Raw genomic sequence first — 20581 nt, forward strand, 5'->3', positions numbered from 1 at the left:
TTTCTCTAATCTCTAGACACATAAGTAATTTAGCTTAATGCTACAACTATTTTTAAGTATATGCATACATATGACTTCATAGAGCTGTTCTATATTACTGTGAAAGAGCAGGAAAAGAGCATAATATGAACTGAATGTCTATTACAATATTCAAATTAGGCTGCCAACAGACACACTGAATTATATCTTGCATGCTTAAACTATGGTTTGCTTTACCTACTATTCAGCAAATATACTTCCACCATTAACACATATATAGGTTTCAGTGAATAATATCACATTAATGGAATGGCAACTTTGGCAATATGAATTAGGCTGTGTTGACATCTAGAAGTTCTTTTATGTATATTCTTTTCATATAGCTATACAGGAGGAGAGGAGGAAAGGGATAGCATACCATGGGAGCATAATAAACAAAAAATAATATACAGGTACAATTTATAGTTATGTTAATTTGCAATCTCACTGGTCTCAAAAAAAAGCTGCTTAGAACAGGTATACACTGTGTGCAGAATTATTAGGAAAATGAGTATTTTGACCACATCATCCTCTTTATGCATGTTGTCTTACTCCAAGCTGTATAGGCTCGAAAGCCTACTACCAATTAAGCATATTAGGTGATGTGCATCTCTGTAATGAGAAGGGGTGTGGTCTAATGACATCAACACCCTATATCAGGTGTGCATAATTATTAGGCAACTTCCTTTCCTTTGGCAAAATGGGTCAAAAGAAGGACTTGACAGGCTCAGAAAAGTAAAAAATAGTGAGATATCTTGCAGAGGGATGCAGCACTCTTAAAATTGCAAAGCTTCTGAAGCGTGATCATCGAACAATCAAGCGTTTCATTCAAAATAGTCAACAGGGTCACAAGAAGCGTGTGGAAACACCAAGGCGCAAAATAACTGCCCATGAACTGAGAAAAGTCAAGCGTGCAGCTGCCAAGATGCCACTTGCCACCAGTTTGGCCATATTTCAGAGCTGCAACATCACTGGAGTGCCCAAAAGCACAAGGTGTGCAATACTCAGAGACATGGCCAAGGTAAGAAAGGCTGAAAGACGACCACCACTGAACAAGACACACAAGCTGAAACGTCAAGACTGGGCCAAGAAATATCTCAAGACTGATTTTTCTAAGGTTTTATGGACTGATGAAATGAGAGTGAGTCTTGATGGGCCAGATGGATGGGCCCGTGGCTGGATTGGTAAAGGGCAGAGAGCTCAAGTCCGACTCAGACGCCAGCAAGGTGGAGGTGGAGTACTGGTTTGGGCTGGTATCATCAAAGATGAGCTTGTGGGGCCTTTTCGGGTTGAGGATGGAGTCAAGCTCAACTCCCAGTCCTACTGCCAGTTTCTGGAAGACACCTTCTTCAAGCAGTGGTACAGGAAGAAGTCTGCATCCTTCAAGAAAAACATGATTTTCATGCAGGACAATGCTCCATCACACGCGTCCAAGTACTCCACAGCGTGGCTGGCAAGAAAGGGTATAAAAGAAGAAAATCTAATGACATGGCCTCCTTGTTCACCTGATCTGAACCCCATTGAGAACCTGTGGTCCATCATCAAATGTGAGATTTACAAGGAGGGAAAACAGTACACCTCTCTGAACAGTGTCTGGGAGGCTGTGGTTGCTGCTGCACGCAATGTTGATGGTGAACAGATCAAAACACTGACAGAATCCATGGATGGCAGGCTTTTGAGTGTCCTTGCAAAGAAAGGTGGCTATATTGTCACTGATTTGTTTTTGTTTTGTTTTTGAATGTCAGAAATGTATATTTGTGAATGTTGAGATGTTATATTGGTTTCACTGGTAAAAATAAATAATTGAAATGGGTATATATTTGTTTTTTGTTAAGTTGCCTAATAATTATGCACAGTAATAGTCACCTGCACACACAGATATCCCCCTAAAATAGCTATAACTAAAAACAAACTAAAAACTACTTCCAAAACTATTCAGCTTTGATATTAATGAGTTTTTTGGGTTCATTGAGAACATGGTTGTTGTTCAATAATAAAATTAATCCTCAAAAATACAACTTGCCTAATAATTCTGCACTCCCTGTAGGTAATAAATGTAATACGGCTGACTCAATAGACTACCCAATATATCTCCTAGATTCACATAGCAAGGAGGGTCAAAGTACAAAATGAAAATCTCGAGCGTTATTATAAAGCTTAGCCATTTGACCATCTAAACTAGTGGCGGGCACATAAAAGAGGCTGTCATATAATCTTAAACTAATTGTGCTACAATTAAAGTTCAATCTAAGCTGTCTATGTCAAAGTGCAAATTGCTGCAGATTACAGCATAAAGAGAGTCCCGTGAAGATGTAAAGCCCCGTGGCAGCTCGGAAGAGCAATGTAGGAACCTCACCCTATTCCAGATCTCCAAAATCGCATATAATCAGCCTTCGCTCCGCTCTCCAAGGTAAGTCTCAGGATGTCATTTAGGGGAGCTATTTCACACAGCATGCCATATAACTGAAGCAATTCAGTGACTTTTGCTAAAACTGTGGGTTTGCCTGCCAAAGTATTTACCGCCCATAAGGTTTTCAGATCAGGTGGATTCCATCTCCTCTCTAAAATATCATTGTTTCCCTTGTCACATGTTATAGCCGGCGGCACTTTTATACATGCATCGATCCCATAAGACTCCAGCTTCTTTGATAGGCCTAAATCCCCATTCTCCTGCTCCAGCAAGTAGCCAGCGAAAAGGCCATATTTGCTGCTCTCGTAGAGAAATGGCTAGATTGCCCTCAGACACTTGTGGAGGGGTCGATTGCCAAGTAACAGCCGCAAAATCTTCAGCGGGTGCAATAGATGCCTCTTTCAATGTCTGCTCTATAGCAGCTTGGAGCGCATCTAAGATACTGCCCAGTCTGTATTTAATCCACGTTGAACTCGCCGTAGAAATCATCATCGGTATTCCCTCTGGTAGTTTTGAAAGCACCCAGGGATTAGTACCTCACAACTCACAGATAGAGAGGATGGAGGATTCACTTTAGCATATAAAGCTAATTAGACTGAATAGTCAGTGTAATAGGAGGGGTAAATGAAAGTCCAGGCTCTTCTTAGGCCTCCACTGCGCACTTCATCAGTTTAGCTTTGCTACTCCGAAGTAGAAGCAAAAAAGTTGTTCAGGTCAATCTACTAGTTTAAATGTAGTCAATGCCACAGAGAAAAGTACTCAAACTGTAGGTTGAAGGAGCAATAAACAGTGGATTCATTAACTCCTAAATGCAGCTGTAGCTAAAAGCATCCATCTTAGGCCTCGCTTCCATTGAGTCGTAATTCAGTTTGCGTGCACTCGTAAACCGATAAATATGCTGTCGGAAGCAATATCATTTATCGACTGTTTCCAATGGCGCGTTATACCTCAATATCGGCAGCCGGACTTCGGCTGCCGTAAAGATCTTCGCGTCCCATAAAAAGTAATAGAAGCAGTTAATCGATAAATTATACCAGGTTTCCAATGAAAGCGCTAACCGTTAATACATTGTCGGAGGCTGTCGATACATTGAGAAATATTACCCCCAGCTCAACTAGGTGTAAAAGAGGAAAATTGTGCTTTTTGAGACCTATTTTCTATTGAAATTATAAAACTTGCAAATAATGCAAGTGTTTTAATGTAGAAATAAATTGTTATAAGTAATATTTATTGTTGTCTTATGTATAGAAAAAGTTGAACTTATATTCTAATAGAAATATCAGTATATATTTAAATATAATAATATATGCAAGAACATATCTACAGAATGCAAACTAGACCTATGCCTAGGGCAGCAATAAATATTACTTATATTTATGAAGTGTTAAATATAATTATATTAGAAAATAGTATTTGATTATTAAAAATATGGATAAATGTTTTTTTATTTTTCTTGAGAGGTGATCACCGGTAAGGAGCACCGACATTAAACGTAAATTCTATAGTGTAAGGTCGGGTTACCTTAGCAACTAATTGATTTTCAAGAAATCCAACATCAGATGGAAGCGTTAACACAACGTTAACTTACAGCTACACGAAAAGAGCGACTGCACGCTATCCGCAAAATATTTCAATGGAAACCTGGTACTAAAATGGAGCCGTAAATTACTTTTAGCTGTCGGCCGCTTCGGTAGCTTACGGCTCCATTTTTAACGACTCAATGGAAGCAAGGCCTTAGTCGGTAGTTGGACACGCCCCCCCGACTTGTGGACTTTTTATTATTTTTTGCTATTAATAAAGGTGGGATTATTTTTGCACTTCTCGTCTCAGTCTGATTCCTGGCACCCTGACAGAGAGCAGTGCAAGGGTAAAATGTGAGTATACGGCAGAGTGCATCAGTGTGAGTGTGAGAGCAGTGCAAGGGTAAAATGTGAGTATATGGCAGAGTGCATCAGTGTGAGTGTGAGAGCAGTGCAAGGGTAAAATGTGAGTATACGGCAGAGTGCATCAGTGTGAGTGTGAGAGCAGTGCAAGGGTAAAATGTGAGTATACAGCAGAGTGGATCAGTGTGAGTGTGAGAGCAGTGTAAGGGTAAAATGTGAGTATACGGCAGAGTGCATCAGTGTGAGTGTGTGAGCAGTGCAAGGGTAAAATGTGAGTATACAGCAGAGTGGATCAGTGTGAGTGTGAGAGCAGTGTAAGGGTAAAATGTGAGTATACAGCAGAGTGCATCAGTGTGAGTGTGAGAGCAGTGCAAGGGTAAAATGTGAGTATACAGCAGAGTGGATCAGTGTGAGTGTGAGAGCAGTGTAAGGGTAAAATGTGAGTATACGGCAGAGTGCATCAGTGTGAGTGTGAGAGCAGTGCAAGGGTAAAATGTGAGTATACATCAGAATGCATCAGTGTGAGTGTGTGAGCAGTGCAAGGGTAAAATGTGAGTATACGGCAGAGTGCATCAGTGTGAGTGTGTGAGCAGTGCAAGGGTAAAATGTGAGTATACAGCAGAGTGGATCAGTGTGAGTGTGAGAGCAGTGCAAGGGTAAAATGTGAGTATACAGCAGAGTGGATCAGTGTGAGTGTGAGAGCAGTGTAAGGGTAAAATGTGAGTATACAGCAGAGTGCATCAGTGTGAGTGTGTGAGCAGTGCAAGGGTAAAATGTGAGTATACGGCAGAGTGCATCAGTGTGAGTGTGTGAGCAGTGCAAGGGTAAAATGTGAGTATACAGCAGAGTGCATCAGTGTCAGTGTGAGAGCAGTGCAAGGGTAAAATGTGAGTATACAGCAGAGTGGATCAGTGTGAGTGTGAGAGCAGTGTAAGGGTAAAATGTGAGTATACAGCAGAGTGCATCAGTGTGAGTGTGAGAGCAATGCAAGGGTAAAATGTGGGTATACATCAGAATGCATCAGTGTGAGTGTGTGAGCAGTGCAAGGGTAAAATGTGAGTATACGGCAGAGTGCATCAGTGTGAGTGTGACAGCAGTGCAAGGGTAAAATGTTAGTATACAGCAGAGTGCATCAGTGTGAGTGTGACAGCAGTGCAAGGGTAAAATGTGAGTATAGAGCAGAGTGCATCAGTGTGAGTGTGACAGCAGTGCAAGGGTAAAATGTTAGTATACAGCAGAGTGCATCAGTGTGAGTGTGACAGCAGTGCAAGGGTAAAATGTGAGTATACAGTAGAGTGCATCAGTGTGAGTGTGACAGCAGTGCAAGGGTAAAATGTGAGTATACAGCAGAGTGCATCAGTGTGAGTGTGACAGCAGTGCAAGGGTAAAATGTGAGTATACAGTAGAGTGCATCAGGGTGAGTGTGACAGCAGTGCAAGGGTAAAATGTGAGTATACAGTAGAGTGCATCAGTGTGAGTGTGACAGCAGTCTAAGGGTCAGCACTGTGTTGTTAATAAATGGCTGCTGCTAGTGTGCACCAACACCATCAAGTTTTGAAGATTCAGAGTCTGTTAATGTTAAAGGTCAGTTAAATTTGACACAGTTTTAACCCCATCTGGTGCCGCACAACAATAATTAAATTCAGCGCTTCTCTCCCTGGCATCAAACAGTATTATGCTTTTGGCAAGACTATAAAATGACTTTAGCGTGCTGTTTAATGCTCCGTGTCAGGATAGACTTTATCTCTAGCACTACACTGGAGAGGGGCTTGTGTATAGTGCAGTGAGTGCACACAACCTGCTCCTAGCACTCACCTGAAAAGACAGCTGACAGCTCTGCAGAGCTGGGAGGGAGCTGTGTGCTATTTACTCCTGTAGGAGGTGCGAGGGGGGGGGGGGCGGTTTAGCTTCCACTAAAAGCCCATGTGATATTGTGGCACTGCAGGCTTATTTCAAAAGGACAAGATAGAGTTTTAAGTAAACCACAAATCCTTTTATTTTAAAGTTTCTGCAAAACAGTAATTTGTCACTAACGCCTAGATTCCGAGTTCTGCGTTAGCCTTAAAAAGCAGCGTTAAGGGGTCCTAACGCTGCTTTTTAACACCCGCTGGTATTAACGAGTATGGCAGGTACAGGTGTACCGCTCACTTTTCTTCCGCGACTTTTCCATACCGCAAATCCCCTTACGTCAATTGCGTATCCTATCTTTTTAATGGGATTTGCCTAACGCTGGTATTACGAGTCTTGGAAGAAGTGAGCGGTACAGCCTCTACCTCCAAGACTCCTACCGCATAAAAAAGTCAGTAGTTAAGAGTTTTATGGGCTAACGCCGGAACATAAAGCTCTTAACTACAGTGCTAAAAAGTACACTAACACCCATAAACTACTTATGAACCCCTAACCCGAGGCCTCCCCACATCGCAAACACTATATAAAATTATTTAACCCCTAATCTGCCGACCGGACATCGCTGACACCTACATTATCCCTATGAACCCCTAATCTGCTGTCCTTAAAATCGCCGGCACCTATATTATATTTATTAACCCCTAATCTGCCCCCCCAACGTCGCCGCCACCTACCTACACTTATTAACCCCTAATCTGCCGACCGGACATCGCCGCCACTATAATAAAAGTATTAACCCCTAAACCGCCGCAATCCCGCCTCGCAAACACTATAATATTAACCCCTAATCTGCTCCCCCCAAGACTTCTGCCGGTCTGGATGTCCTCTTCTGGCCTATCGGTGCCCGGCTGGGTGAACACGGCTCAAGGTAGGGTGATCTTCAGGGGGGGTAGTGTTAGGTTTTTTTAAGGGGGGATCGGGTGGGTTTTAGAGTAGGGGTATGTGGGTGGTGGGTTGTATAATGTTGGGGGGGGGGATTGTATTTGTTTTTACAGGTAAAAGAGCTGATTACTTTGGGGCAATGCCCCGCAAAAAGCCCTTGTAATTTAGTATAGGGTAGGGAATTTTATTATTTTGGGGGGCTTTTTTATTTTATTAGGGGGCTTAGATTAGGTTTAATTAGATTAAAAATCTTGTAATATTTTTTTATTTTTTGTAATTTAGTGTTTGTCTTTTTTGGTACTATAGTTTAGTTTATTTAATTGTATTTGCGTTTAGATCATTTTAGTTAAAGGGACACTGTAACCAAAATTTTTCTTTTGTGATTCAGATTGAGCATGAAATTTTAAGCAACTTTCTAATTTACTCCTATTATCAAATTTTCTTCATTCTCTTGGTATCTTTATTTGAAATGCAATAATGTAAGTTTAGATGCCGGCCCATTTTTGGTGAACAACCTAGGTTGTCCTTTCTGATTGGTGGATAAATTCATCCACCAATAAAGAAGTGCTGTCCAGAGTACTGAAACAAAAAAAGCTTAAATGCCTTATTTTTCAAATAATGATAGCAAGAGAACGAACAAAAATTGAAAATAGGAGTAAATTAGAAAGTTGCTTAAAATTGCATGCTCTTTCTAAATTACAAAAGAAAAAATTTGGGTTCAGTGTCCCTTTAATGTATTTAATTAATTTATTGATAGTGTAGTGTTAGGTGTATTTGTAATTTAGGATTTATTTTACAGGTAATTTTTTAATTATTTTAACTAGGTAGCTATTAAATAGTTATTAACTATTTAATAGCTATTGTACCTAGTTAATAATAATAATAATAATACATACAAAATTACCTGTAAAATAAATATAAATCCTAAAATAGCTACAATGTAACTATTAGTTATATTGTAACTATATTAGGGTTTATTTTATAGGTAAGTATTTAGTTTTAAATAGGATTAATTTATTTAATTATAGTAATTTTATTTCGTTTTATTTAAATTATATTTAAGTTAGGGGGGTGTTAGGGTTAGACTTAGGTTTAGGGGTTGATAACTTTATTATAGTAGCGGCGACGTTGGGGGCGGGAGATTAGGGGCTTATAATTGTAGGTAGGTGGCGGCGACGTTGTGGGGGGGGGATTAGGGGTTAATACAATTTATTATAGTGTTTGCGAGGCGGGAGTGCGGCGGTTTAGGGGTTAATACATTTATTATAGTGGCGGCTATGTCCAGTCGGCAGATTAGGGGTTAATAATTGTAGGTAGGTGGCGGCGACGTTGGGGGGTAGATTAGGGGTAATAAATATAATGTAGGTGTTGGCGATGTTAGGGGCAGCAGATTAGGGGTTCATAGGGATAATGTAGGTGGCGGCGGTGTCCAGAGCGGCAGATTAGGGGTTAATAGTATAATGCAGGTGGCTATGATGTTGGGGACGGCAGATTAGAGGTTAATAAGTGTAAGGTTAGGGGTGTTTAGACTCGGGGTTCATGTTAGGGATTTAGGTGTAGACTTAGAAATTGTTTCCCCATAGGAAACAATGGGGCTGCGTTAGGAGCTGAACGCTGCTTTTTTGCAGGTGTTAGTTTTTTTTTCAGCCAGCTCAGCCCCATTGTATCCTATGGGGAAATCGTGCACAAGCAGGTTTTTCCAGCTTACTGCTACCGTAAGCAACGCTGGTATTGAGGTGAGAAGTGGAGCTAAATTATGCTCAACGCTCACTTTTCTGAGGCTAACGCAGCCATTCAGAAAACTTGTAATACCAGCGTTGTTTAAAGTGAGCGCTGGAAAAAACGAAGCGTTAGCCCTGCAAGTTTTTTACCGACAAAACTCGTAATCTAGGCGTAAGTGTGGTAAATAAGTAAAATATCTACTCATGGGGGCGTGTCCTAGCAGCGGCTCCGTGCAGTCGCATACCTTGATAATTTTGCCGAATGTCAATATTACCCTACAGCTTTTGACAAGAGTACACCTGGTGCAGTGCTGTACCACATCACTCGCAAAGAAAATAGATAAAATGGCTGTATTTGTGAACCCGGAGGCGGAGTTGGACATCAAGGGGCTGAAGTGGCGGCGACCTTACAGGCAGCGTTCCCCCCCCCGGATCTCCGGGGTGTTTGCCTTTACTGGACACACCGATTAGAAACTGTATCTATCGCTGCACAGCAAAACTGAAAATTATTGAAGGAAAAGGAGAGGAGGATATCGGTCTCTATATCACACACCCCAGATGGCTGCTGAGGGAGAGGATGACTTTTTAGCGTGCTTAGACTGCATCTTTGAAAGGCTTGAGAAGTGGCTAATTTTTTGCAAAATTTACACTACAATAGTCCCTCAACAGCGAGCATCAAAGAAACCCCACTTGCAAAACTTGAGCAAGACGGGATCACGGTTAAGAATGCTTTCATGGATCCCCGGAGTCAAAAGAATTTCCCATGCCCAACGAGCAAGCCATCCTACCTGCAACCCCAGGGTGATGTAACTACAACACAGATGATCATTGACAAACCTTCGTTCACCATCCCACTAAAGGACAATGGTACCAAAGCGGACAACGCCATTAAATATGCACCTAGACATTGGAGGGGGCCACACCAGGCCTCTACACCGCCATCTTATTATCCTCAGACCATACCACAAAGGCTTTCGGATTTCTCTCGGCAGGTACAGGGAAAAAGTATGTGGGGTGCCCTCAGGGAGTAGGGGGAGACTCGTGGGTCAATGCAACTGCCACTAATATTTGCAAAGTGACTTCCGGTATCCTACATACTAAACTAAGCCGGATCGCTCCATTGCAAATGGACTTAGCTCACTACCCAAATCATCGGAGCTGCGATAGACAGGTGACTTATTACCCTAAAATACCGGAAAAAGATCTAACAGAACAAATAAAAAAGAAATAAACATATCTGGCTTAACGAGCACTCCTCTCCCCACTTATATGGATTGTATTAATTTGATAACCAGAGGTTGGCAGTATTTAGCACTATTATGTTTATGCTGAGTGTCTTTTCCACCATTTTGCTGTTATCATATTGTATCTGTATAACTTGGGGTGATGCTTGATGGGGTTTGGGGGGGCCTTAGAGAGCTGTCTCATTATTTACAGAATAACATAGTAATTGTTAAACCGAATCATATTGAGTACAACCAGGACGTTCTGTGGTTTCCCTCCCTGGGTCTTACGGCCGGGACTTAGGGAGGGACGCGGACAAGAGTTTTATATGATCGCCAAAACATTCTTCAGGCATAATGTGGAGACTATAAATTACTGCCACCATATACAAGCGTTAAAACAAGATTAATGATTTTGTAGTGCATAACATTAAAGGGGGAGAGGATAGAACACCTAGGGGAGCCTTCGTGATACTACAGCATGGATGTAAATGTATATAAAGAGATCCTCTCCTATGTCCGTTATTAGTGACTGAACTCTTCTTTACAGCAACAAATTTATCTATAAAGTTGTGAAAGTTTAATGTTCATGGTGTGTCCGGTTCAGCCGTTTGCAGCATTTTGTTTGTGATAATTTTGTTATTCATCTAATGCTTTCTCACAGCTGCATTCTTTCTCTTTGTGTTTGTTTTTCCTTTTTTATTTTTTATGTTTTGGCTCGACCCCTAGCATAAACTTAATATGTATGTTAAGGTCCAAAAGAGGCCTGTATTATTTTAAAAGGGGAAGAGGTTATAATCCCTAATGTTTTTAAAATCCATTGAGGATTCAAGATGTGTCTGCAATATACTTGAGAGGGATAAAAAAGATGATACTTTGATATTTAATGCATATATGTTTATTATTCAGCACTTGTATATTTACTAAATGTATATCTTTATGCATGCTTGAATTTTGTATGTTGCAGATCCTCAATAAAATAATTATATAAAAAAAAAAAAAAAAATCTACTCATACAAATATTACATATAGCTTCACCCTTGACCTGTTATGTCGTCAAATTCCGGCCCCTTAAAAAACACACATTTTTACCTTTTCCAAACAACCCAAACACCCAATTATTTGTGCAACTTGGCCACAGCTCCTTTATTCAATAAATAACCATTACAAAACCTTAAATAACTTGATAAATAACAGTGCAAATATTGAAACAACATTCTTTTAAATTACACATTAAGCGGTGCTAGTTCAATCTAATATTTTTTCGAAATGGCCATCATTCCATTTGACCCAACCGTGCATGTGATTGAGCCCGTCAACGATAATCAACATAAGTGTCTAAGGAACCAGTTGCCCTTAGAGACCCCAAATTGAATTCCACCCCATGGGAATGCAAAATTCTGCCACAATAACAATTGACCATAACCTACTGTAATTGCAAGGACTAGAACGTCCGCCAACCAACTGCGACAAACAAAACAGAAAGGAATACAGAACAAACAAAATAGGGACGAGTGGGAGATACTTTCACTAACTTTGTTAACAACAAACTGCTGTCTTTCCCTCTCAGTCCTCCTTAAAATACCCGCTTCTCTAGCTCCACCCTTTCCTCCTTATCCACCAATCCTAGGGCATCTTCCTCCCTGGTCAAAGCTCCCTCCTGCTAGGCTCTGGCCGCCTCCAGGAGCAACTTTCACTGCTGAGTCCTTTTCACATCCCTATGCTAGAGATGTTTTTAGGATGAGAGCTACTGAAATCTTATTGACTGATTTGAACAGCCAATAGGATTTCAGTAGCTCTAATCCTATTGGCTGATTTCAAAATTTCAGCCAATAGGAATGCAAGGTACCCCAAATTGATTGCGGTACCTTCCATTCAATTTTTAGGGTATGCCGGAGATCGGATGAAGAGGAGCCTCCACGCCGCTAATGAAGATAGAGGATGATGGAGCCGCATGAAAGAAGACATTCTCCGCCGAACTTCAGGAACGGTGAGTACCTATTTGGGGCTTTGTTTTAGGATTTTTTTAAAAATTTTTAAAATTTTAAGATTAGGGATTTAATGGTCTGTTAAAGAGCTGATTGCCCTTTGAAGGGCAGTAAAAGAGCTGAATGCCCTTTTAAGGGCAATGCCCATACAAATGCCCCTTTAGGGGCAATGGTTAGTTTAGGTTTTTTTAGTGTTAGGTTTTTTTTTATTTTGGGGGGGTTGGTTGGGTGTGGGGGTTTTACTGTTAGGGGGTAATTGGTAATTTTTTTAAGTAAAATAGTTGTTTAACTTAGGGCAATGCCCTACAAAAGGCCCTTTTAAGTGCTATTGGTAGTTTAGTATTAGATTAGGGGGTGTTTTTATTTTGGGGGGGTTATTTTTTAGGGGTATTAGTTTAGGTTTAATTTTTATTTTGGATAGCTTTGTTTATTTTTTTCTGTAATATTACATTTTTTATTTTTAGCAAAATTAGCTTGGGGGGTTTGTATTTTTTAAACATAGACTGTCCTCTTGGCAGGCTTATCGCCTAGTACATAAATAAATACATACATACATGCATACATACATACAGTACATAAGTACATACATGCATACATACATAAATACATAAATAAAATAGTTGCACAAAAGTATATATCCTATATAGAACAAAATATAATATGCTTTACCATTCACTTAGTTCCTACATATAGGTTGATTCCTATCTGTTTATTATTTCAGAGAAATGTATCTATGATCCCCATCATCAACAGCAGAAAGAAATGAGCCTATCGGTTTCTGCCAGGTTACCATTATTACTATGACGATCACCTGATGGCTATAAGGACATGAAGCACCTTATTTCAATTGTGGGAGCTCCACTCTTTCAAACGTGGGGTCTTCAGATATATTTCTATGGTGAGAAGATACTAAAGATCTCTTAAAAATTACTAGGAAACCGGAAATAGATCCAATGATGTGAGGTATTTGTCCTTGTTATAACAATCAGCTAGACAGACCCAAAACCAATCACATGAAAGAGCAACTGTGGTATTTTTTAAATTGGATTTTTTTTGTGAAAGCGCAACACACTAAGAGCTCTTTTCCATTGAGCCGTTAAAAATGGAGCTATAAGCTGCCGAAGTTGCCGGCAGCTAAAAGTAATTTACAGCTCCATTTTAGTACCAGGTTTTCATTGACTTATTTAGCGCATTGCGTGTAGTCGCCCTTTTCGTGTAGGTGTAAGTTAGCGTTCCACCCAATGCCGGATTTCTTGAAAATTAATAGGTTACTATGGTAACCTGAACTTACACTACACTTGATCACATAAATGGCGCCACATACAAGTGTGGAGCGTATATTTTCCCCGTCGCTCGCTGTTAAGATAAAATCAAACACCTAACACATGTGCAATATCTATCTCTCAACCTCCACCCCCCCTCCGCAATAACTAATAAATGTATTAACCCCTAATCCACCAACCCCCATATCGCAAAGTATCTATCAAAGTTGTTAACCCCTAAACCGCCATCCTCCCACATCGCAACTAACAATAAAAGTTATTAACTTCTAAACCGCCATTCCCCCACATCGCAACTAACAATGAAATGTATTAACCTCCAAACCGCCATTTCCCCAATTCACAAAGTACCTCTTTAAACTATTAACCCCTAATCCGCTATTCCCCCACATCGCAATCTACAACCCTTTAAGATATTAACCCCTAATCCGCCATCCCCCCACAATGCAAATAACTAATCTAATCACTAAGCCCCCTAACCTAACACCCCCTAAATTAACCCCCTTTACATAAAATAAAAAAATACTACATTACAATTAAAATAAAAAATCTTAACATTACTTTAAAAATAAAACCTAAGATTAAATTAAAATAAATAAATCTAAAATTACAAAAATTAAAAAGTCTAAAATTACAGAAAAAAATAAACAAAATGATCAAAAAAAAATAAAAATAATTTAAACTACTAATAGCCCTTAAAAGGGCCTTTTGTAAGGCATTGCCCTAAAGTGATCAGCTCTTTTACTTAAAAATATAAATTAACCCCTAACAGTAAACCCCCCCAACCCACCAAACCGCACAAAATTAAAACAATAACACTAAAATAAAACTAAGCTACCCATGGCCCCTAAAGGGGCATATGTATGGGCTTTGCCCTTTGAAAGGCATTAAGCTCTTTTACTGCCCATTAAAAGAAAAAAAAGATCCCTATTCTAAAAAAAATAAAAACACCCAAAAAAATAAAAGTTAAACCTAAGTCTAACCCCCCAATAAGGCACTCACAGTTCCTGAAGTCCGGCGGTGAAGGTTTTCTTCCAGGCGGCGACATCTTCATCCAGTGCGGGGACCTCTTCTATCTTCATCCAGGCCGAAGGTGGCGCGGAGTGGAGGTGACCGCGAAACAGGACCGGCGATGAACAGCCAATAGGATTTCAGTATCTCTCATCCTATTGGCTGATTTGATAATATCAGCCAAAGGAATGCAAGGTACCCCAAATATAAAACGGGTACCTTGCATTCAAGCTTCAGTGTGTGGCGACGATTGTACCAAGAGGATTTTCCACGCTGGATGGCTCCGCCTTCACCGGTACTGTTCCGCCGCCTTTGCCCTGGATGAAGATAGAAGTGGTCCCCCGTGCTGGGTGAAGATGTCGCCGCCTGGAAGAAGACCTTCAGCGCCTGGAAGAAAACCTTCTCCGTCGGACTTCAAGAACTGTGAGTAACTATTTGGGGGTTAGACTTAGGTTTTAATTTTATTTTTTTGGGTTTTTTTTTTAGATTAGGGATTTTTTTTATTTAAATGAGCTGCAAAAGAGCTGATTGCGCTTTTAAGGGCAATGCCCATACAAATGCCCCTTTAGGGGCAATGGGTAGCTTAGGTCTTTTTAGTGTTATTTTTTTATTTTGGGCGATTTGGTGGGTTGGGGGGTTTACTGTTAGGGGTTCATTTGTACTTCTAGGTAAAAGTGTTGATCGTTTTAGGGCAATGCCCTACAAAAGGCTCTTTTAAGGGCTATTGTTAGTTTAGTCTTAGATAAAGGGGTGCTTTTATTTTGGGCAAATTTTTTTATTTCAATAGGGGTATTAGGTTACGTTTAATTTTTTTATGTTTGATAATTTGTTGTTTTTTTTCTGTAATTTTAGACTTTTATTTTTTTTAATTTTAGATTTATTTATTTTAATTTATTCTTAGGTTTTATTTTTAAAGTAATGTTAGGAATTTTTATTTTTATTGTAACTTAGTATTTTTTTATTTTATGTAATGGGGGTTAATTTAGGGGGTGTTAGGTTAGGGGGCTTAGTGATTAGATTAGTTATTTGCGTTGTGGGGGGATGGCGGATTAGGGGTTAATAGCTTAAATAGGTAGATTGCGATGTGGGGGAATGGCGGATTAGGGGTTAATAGTTTAAATAGGTACTTTGTGATGTGGGGGAATGGCGGTTTGGGGGTTAATACATTTTATTGTTAGTTGCGATGTGGGGGGATGAAGGTTTAGTGGTTATTGGTTAATACATTTATTATAAGTTGAGATGTGGAAGGGATGGCAGATAGAGGGGTTTTGACGTGTCTGGTCTATTTTTGGGAGGCGGGTTAGATTTCAATGGGGAAAAGGTCTCAAAATGCTCCTTTTTCCTATTTTACACCTAGTTGACCCGGGTGTAATTCTTGTTAATGTATCGGCAGCCTCCAACAGTGTATTAAAGGGACACTCAGGTTACATTAAATGTTCATGATTCAGATACAGCATGTAATTTTAAACAACTTTCCAATTTACTTCCATTAAAAAAAATGTGCACAGTCTTTTATATTTACAATTTTTGAGTCACCAGATCCTACTGAGCATGTGCAAGAATTCACAGACTATACGTATATGCATTTATGATTGGCTGATTGCTATCACATGGTACAAGGGGAGTGGAAATATACATAACTGAAATTTGTTATAAAAAAAAATCCACTACTCATTTGAAGTTCAGACTAAGTGCTATTGCACTGTCTTGTTATCTTGCAATTGTTGATTATGCAAATCTAATGTGTTGATTGGTTCTTTAACGGTTTACGCGGTCATTGGAAACCTGGAATTTTTTAAAGATTAGCGGGTTCTGATATTTTCTATGGGACACGAAAATGTTTTCGGCAGCCGGAGTCTGGTTGCCGAAATTGATTTCTAACTGGCTGTTTGAAGCAGTCGATGAACGATATTGCTTCAGACAGCATATTTAACGGTTTGCGAGCACACGCAAACCTATTACCGGCTCAATGGAAACAAGCCCTAAATCTGTGCAAATCCTGCTCTTTGCGTGCTGAACTTTCAGAAGAAGAAATTAAGCTCAGAAAATAGCCGAATGCTGCGATCGTCCTCCTTCTTCGGCATTTGTTTCCTAACGAATAATCCAAATGCACATGCCTAGAAGATATGATAAAGGACCAGACATTTACAGCAATTTAACAATAATTATTTATTTACACCTACAAGGCTAGGTATAACACAGATCACAGCATTAAAGGAAATTAAATACTTTTAAAAACAGGTTTTCAAAATACTACAGATAACCTGAACCAGGTACTTGATGTGCAGCATTTGCAGGTTACAAAATTTGCTTTTTAGCCTCTAGGGAGTGTGAGACAAATATAATTTTACACAAAATCAAGACTTTAACTTCATCACACTTTTTGCTTGACACATTTTAATAACATTATAGCTGTAAACACACGTGCGTATTAGTACGTTTATGGAGTTTGCAAACTGTGAGAATGATATATAGATTATAAATGATGCTAACAGCACCACATCAATATTTTTAAGCATAAACTATGAAATTATATTAGGAGCAAATCAAAAAGCCATTATGTAAATACAGAAATATTAACACATTCTGCTACACTTGGTCTTAAAATGTTCTGCCCTGAAGGACCTCTTTTCATCCCACCTGAATGTTCCAGCACATCCTCATAATCAGGGGCCCATTTATCAAGCTCCGAATGGAGCTTGTGGGCCCTTGTTTCTGGCGAGTCTTCAGACCAATGAGGTCAAGTCCGCAAGACCTTCGATAAATAGACCCCTCAGTGTTAAGCAGAAAGCCATTGTGATGACTGTAATGGCTACAACACACTAAAATGGTGTAAGTAACCTGAGCAGAGTACTGTGAAGCACCACCCTAACCCTGGATCCATGATGTCATTACACCAAAGGTACACTCACTCACTCACAGATCTGGTCATCTTATTGGACTTATTAAATGCTTTCTCCACTATGTGAACAATCAGGCTGTGCAACCAATCCCCATGTCACCTGGGAAGGAAAAGCATTAAATTAATAGAACAAGGCATGAGTAAGCATTAAGCAATGTGATGGACCTCTATGGAACCCAGTCTGGGTATGTCCGCCTGTTCTGCTTCACAGATACTGGAACCACCAATACAAAATCAGACAAACCCAATTTTGGAGTATGTCACGAACAACACTTTATTCCCAGGTGTACAGATATTTTATACTCTTTTTAAGGGACAATCCCCCTTCAACTGAGTAATCATATAAACAGGGGAACAATGGGAAGGTAATCAGATCAAACAGAGAAACAAAGGGAAGGCTATTGACACAGATAACAGTGATTCTGACTCTGGGCATGTAGGCTCTCTTTGATGATAATGGGATTAGTGGTGCCTAAGATTCTGGGGCAGGTTCTATTGATAAGGGCTAAGTCATCCGGGTGAGGTCTGGAGGTGACCGAAACTAGTTCCAGGGATCAGGCTATGCGTGATACGGATCCCACCCTGAAAGACATAAGTCTCAACGAAACCCCTGCCACCCAACGTTCCTGATAATCCTATTGCCGGTTGAATATATACGTTTTTTGAGTGAAAGTGGTGTTGGAGTCCCGTAACCGACATGTGTACTTAGCTTGTCCGAAAATAGTCCCAGGGAGTCGGCATTGTAGCGTGTGCCGCTCAAATCGCAACACTGCCCCAAACTTTCTCCCGGTAGAAAGGTGGTATCTCTGTAGTCCTTGGTGCAAGTAAGGTTGTTTTTTTCCACTTTTTGCGCTCCGTTGAAGTCTATGGGAGATACATTTATGTGGTTGCGATATTCGAAGTTTGTCTTTTTGCACGTATTGGGTTAGTATGCAAGCGAAAACGTTAGTTTCAACTATGCGTGCTACCCGAAATGCACAAATGCCTCAAGCAAAGTAAATATGTGTGCGGGGGAAGGGGTGAACTACTGCTCCACTTGTAATCTAGCCCCTAACTGGCTACAGTATATGTATGACTGGGGAATTCTGGGATAGTGGGATTGATTAAAGTTCTGTTATGTGTTTTTGCCTTCTCTTAGTAGACTGAAATACTATCTTGTGCACTCTGACCATCATGATTTTTTTTTTATCAGGTAAGCATAACTTGTTTGCTCTAAAATCTGGGTAAATCCATTCTTTTATATCGCATGATCCAGAGCTGTGTATTTATTACATGAGAAGTGCAAAATCAGGATTGGGGTTTCCTCCTACCCTAAACAATGGCAGCACTAGAGCTTCTGCAGCTTTCTGTCATGAGTTCCTAAGGAGCTTCTGATTATCTGATAAAGATATTCTCTTCAAGTTAAATTTCCCAAGACCAATCACCAGCTGATACCCAGATCTCTTAACAAACTATTAACACCTCACGAATCCAAAAGTATTTCAGGAGGCTTCTAAAATAAGCAGTGACAGAAAACATTCCCAGTTGTGATGGAACTGAAGCTATGTAGAGACCAGAAACATCTTTACTGATTACAGAAGGTTTGAAATACTGGAGGCGGTAATTAAAAGTGTGAAACAGGGATGTCCCTCCCCAAAGCCCTATGTCTACCTAACTCATGTTTGCAGCAGACATTATACCTCATGTATTTATAGATTTGCAGAGTTTATCTTGCTAAAGAATACTTAGCAATATAATATCTCTTGTGTAAGATAGTAACATAAAACTCTTTAAGCCTCTCACAGAAAAACTCACAAGACCAGCACCCTGTGTCAATTTATGTTCTGTTATTAGCAGAAGCACCAGCCCTCTCACTTTCAGAAGCACCGGCCTTCTAACTCACAGAAGCACCGGCCTTCTCACTTACAGAAGCACCGGCCCTCTCACTTACAGAAGCACCGGCCCTCTCACTTACAGAAGCACCGGTCCTCTCACATACAGAAGCACCGGCCCTCTCACTTACAGAAGCACCAGCCCTCTCACTCACAGAAGCACCAGACCTCTCATTAGCAGAAGCACCAGCCCTCATTAGCAGAAGCACCAATCCTCTCATTAGCAGAAGCACTGCTCCTCTCATTAGTAGAAGCACCGTCCCTCTCATTAGCAGAATCACCAGCCCTCTCATTAGTAGAAGCACTCCTCCTTTCATTAGTAGAAGCACCAATCCTCTCATTAGCAGAATAACTGGCCCTTTCATTAACAGAAGCACCAATCCTCTCATTAGCAGAAGCACTCCTCCTCTCATTAGTAGAAGCACCAATCCCCTCATTAGCAGAATAACCGGCCCTTTCATTCACATAAGCACCAATCTTCTCATTAGCAGAAGCACCAATCCTCTCATTAGCAGAAGCACCAATCCTCTCATTAGCAGAAGCACCATCCCTCTCATTAGCAGAAGCACCAATCCTCTCATTAGCAGAAGCACCAATCCTCTCATTAGCAGAAGCACCAATCCTCTCATTAGCAGATGCACCGGTCTCTCACAGAAGCACCAGTCCTCTCATTAGCAGAAGCACCAATCCTCTCATAAGCAGAAGCACCGGCCCTCTCACTTACAGAAGCACCAGCCCTCTCATTAGCAGAAGCACCAGTCCTCTCATTAGCAGAAGCACCAATCCTCTCATTAGCAGAAGCACCAATCCTCTCATTAGCAGAAGCACCAATCCTCTCATTAGCAGATGCACCGGTCTCTCACAGAAGCACCAGTCCTCTCATTAGCAGAAGCACCAATCCTCTCATTAGCAGAAGCACCAGCCCTCTCACTTACAGAAGCACCAGTCCTCTCATTAGCAGAAGCACCAATCCTCTCATTAGCAGAAGCACCGGCTCTCTCACTTACAGAAGCACCAGCCCTCTTATTAGCAGAAGCACCAGCCCTCTCACAGAAGCACCAGTCCTCTCATTAGCAGAAGCACCAATCCTCTCATTAGCAGAAGCACCGGCCCTCTCACTTACAGAAGCACCAGACCTCTCATTAGCAGAAGCATCAGCCCTCATTAGCAGAGGCCCCGACCCTCTCATTAGCAGAAGCACCGGCCCTCTCATTAGCAGAAGCACTGCTCTCATTAGTAGAAGCACCATCCCTCTCATTAGCAGAATCACCAGCCCTCTCATTAGTAGAAGCACTCATCCTCTCATTAGTAGAAGCACCAATCCTCTCATTAGCAGAATAACTGGCCCTTTCATTAACAGAAACACCAATCCTCTCATTAGCATAAGCACCAATCCTCTCATTAGCAGAATAACTGGCCCTTTCATTAACAGAAGCACCAATCCTCTCATTAGCAGAAACACTGCTCCTCTCCTTAGTAGAAGC

The sequence above is a fragment of the Bombina bombina genome, chromosome 7, assembly GCF_027579735.1.
Source record: "Bombina bombina isolate aBomBom1 chromosome 7, aBomBom1.pri, whole genome shotgun sequence".
Classification (NCBI taxonomy): domain Eukaryota; kingdom Metazoa; phylum Chordata; class Amphibia; order Anura; family Bombinatoridae; genus Bombina; species Bombina bombina.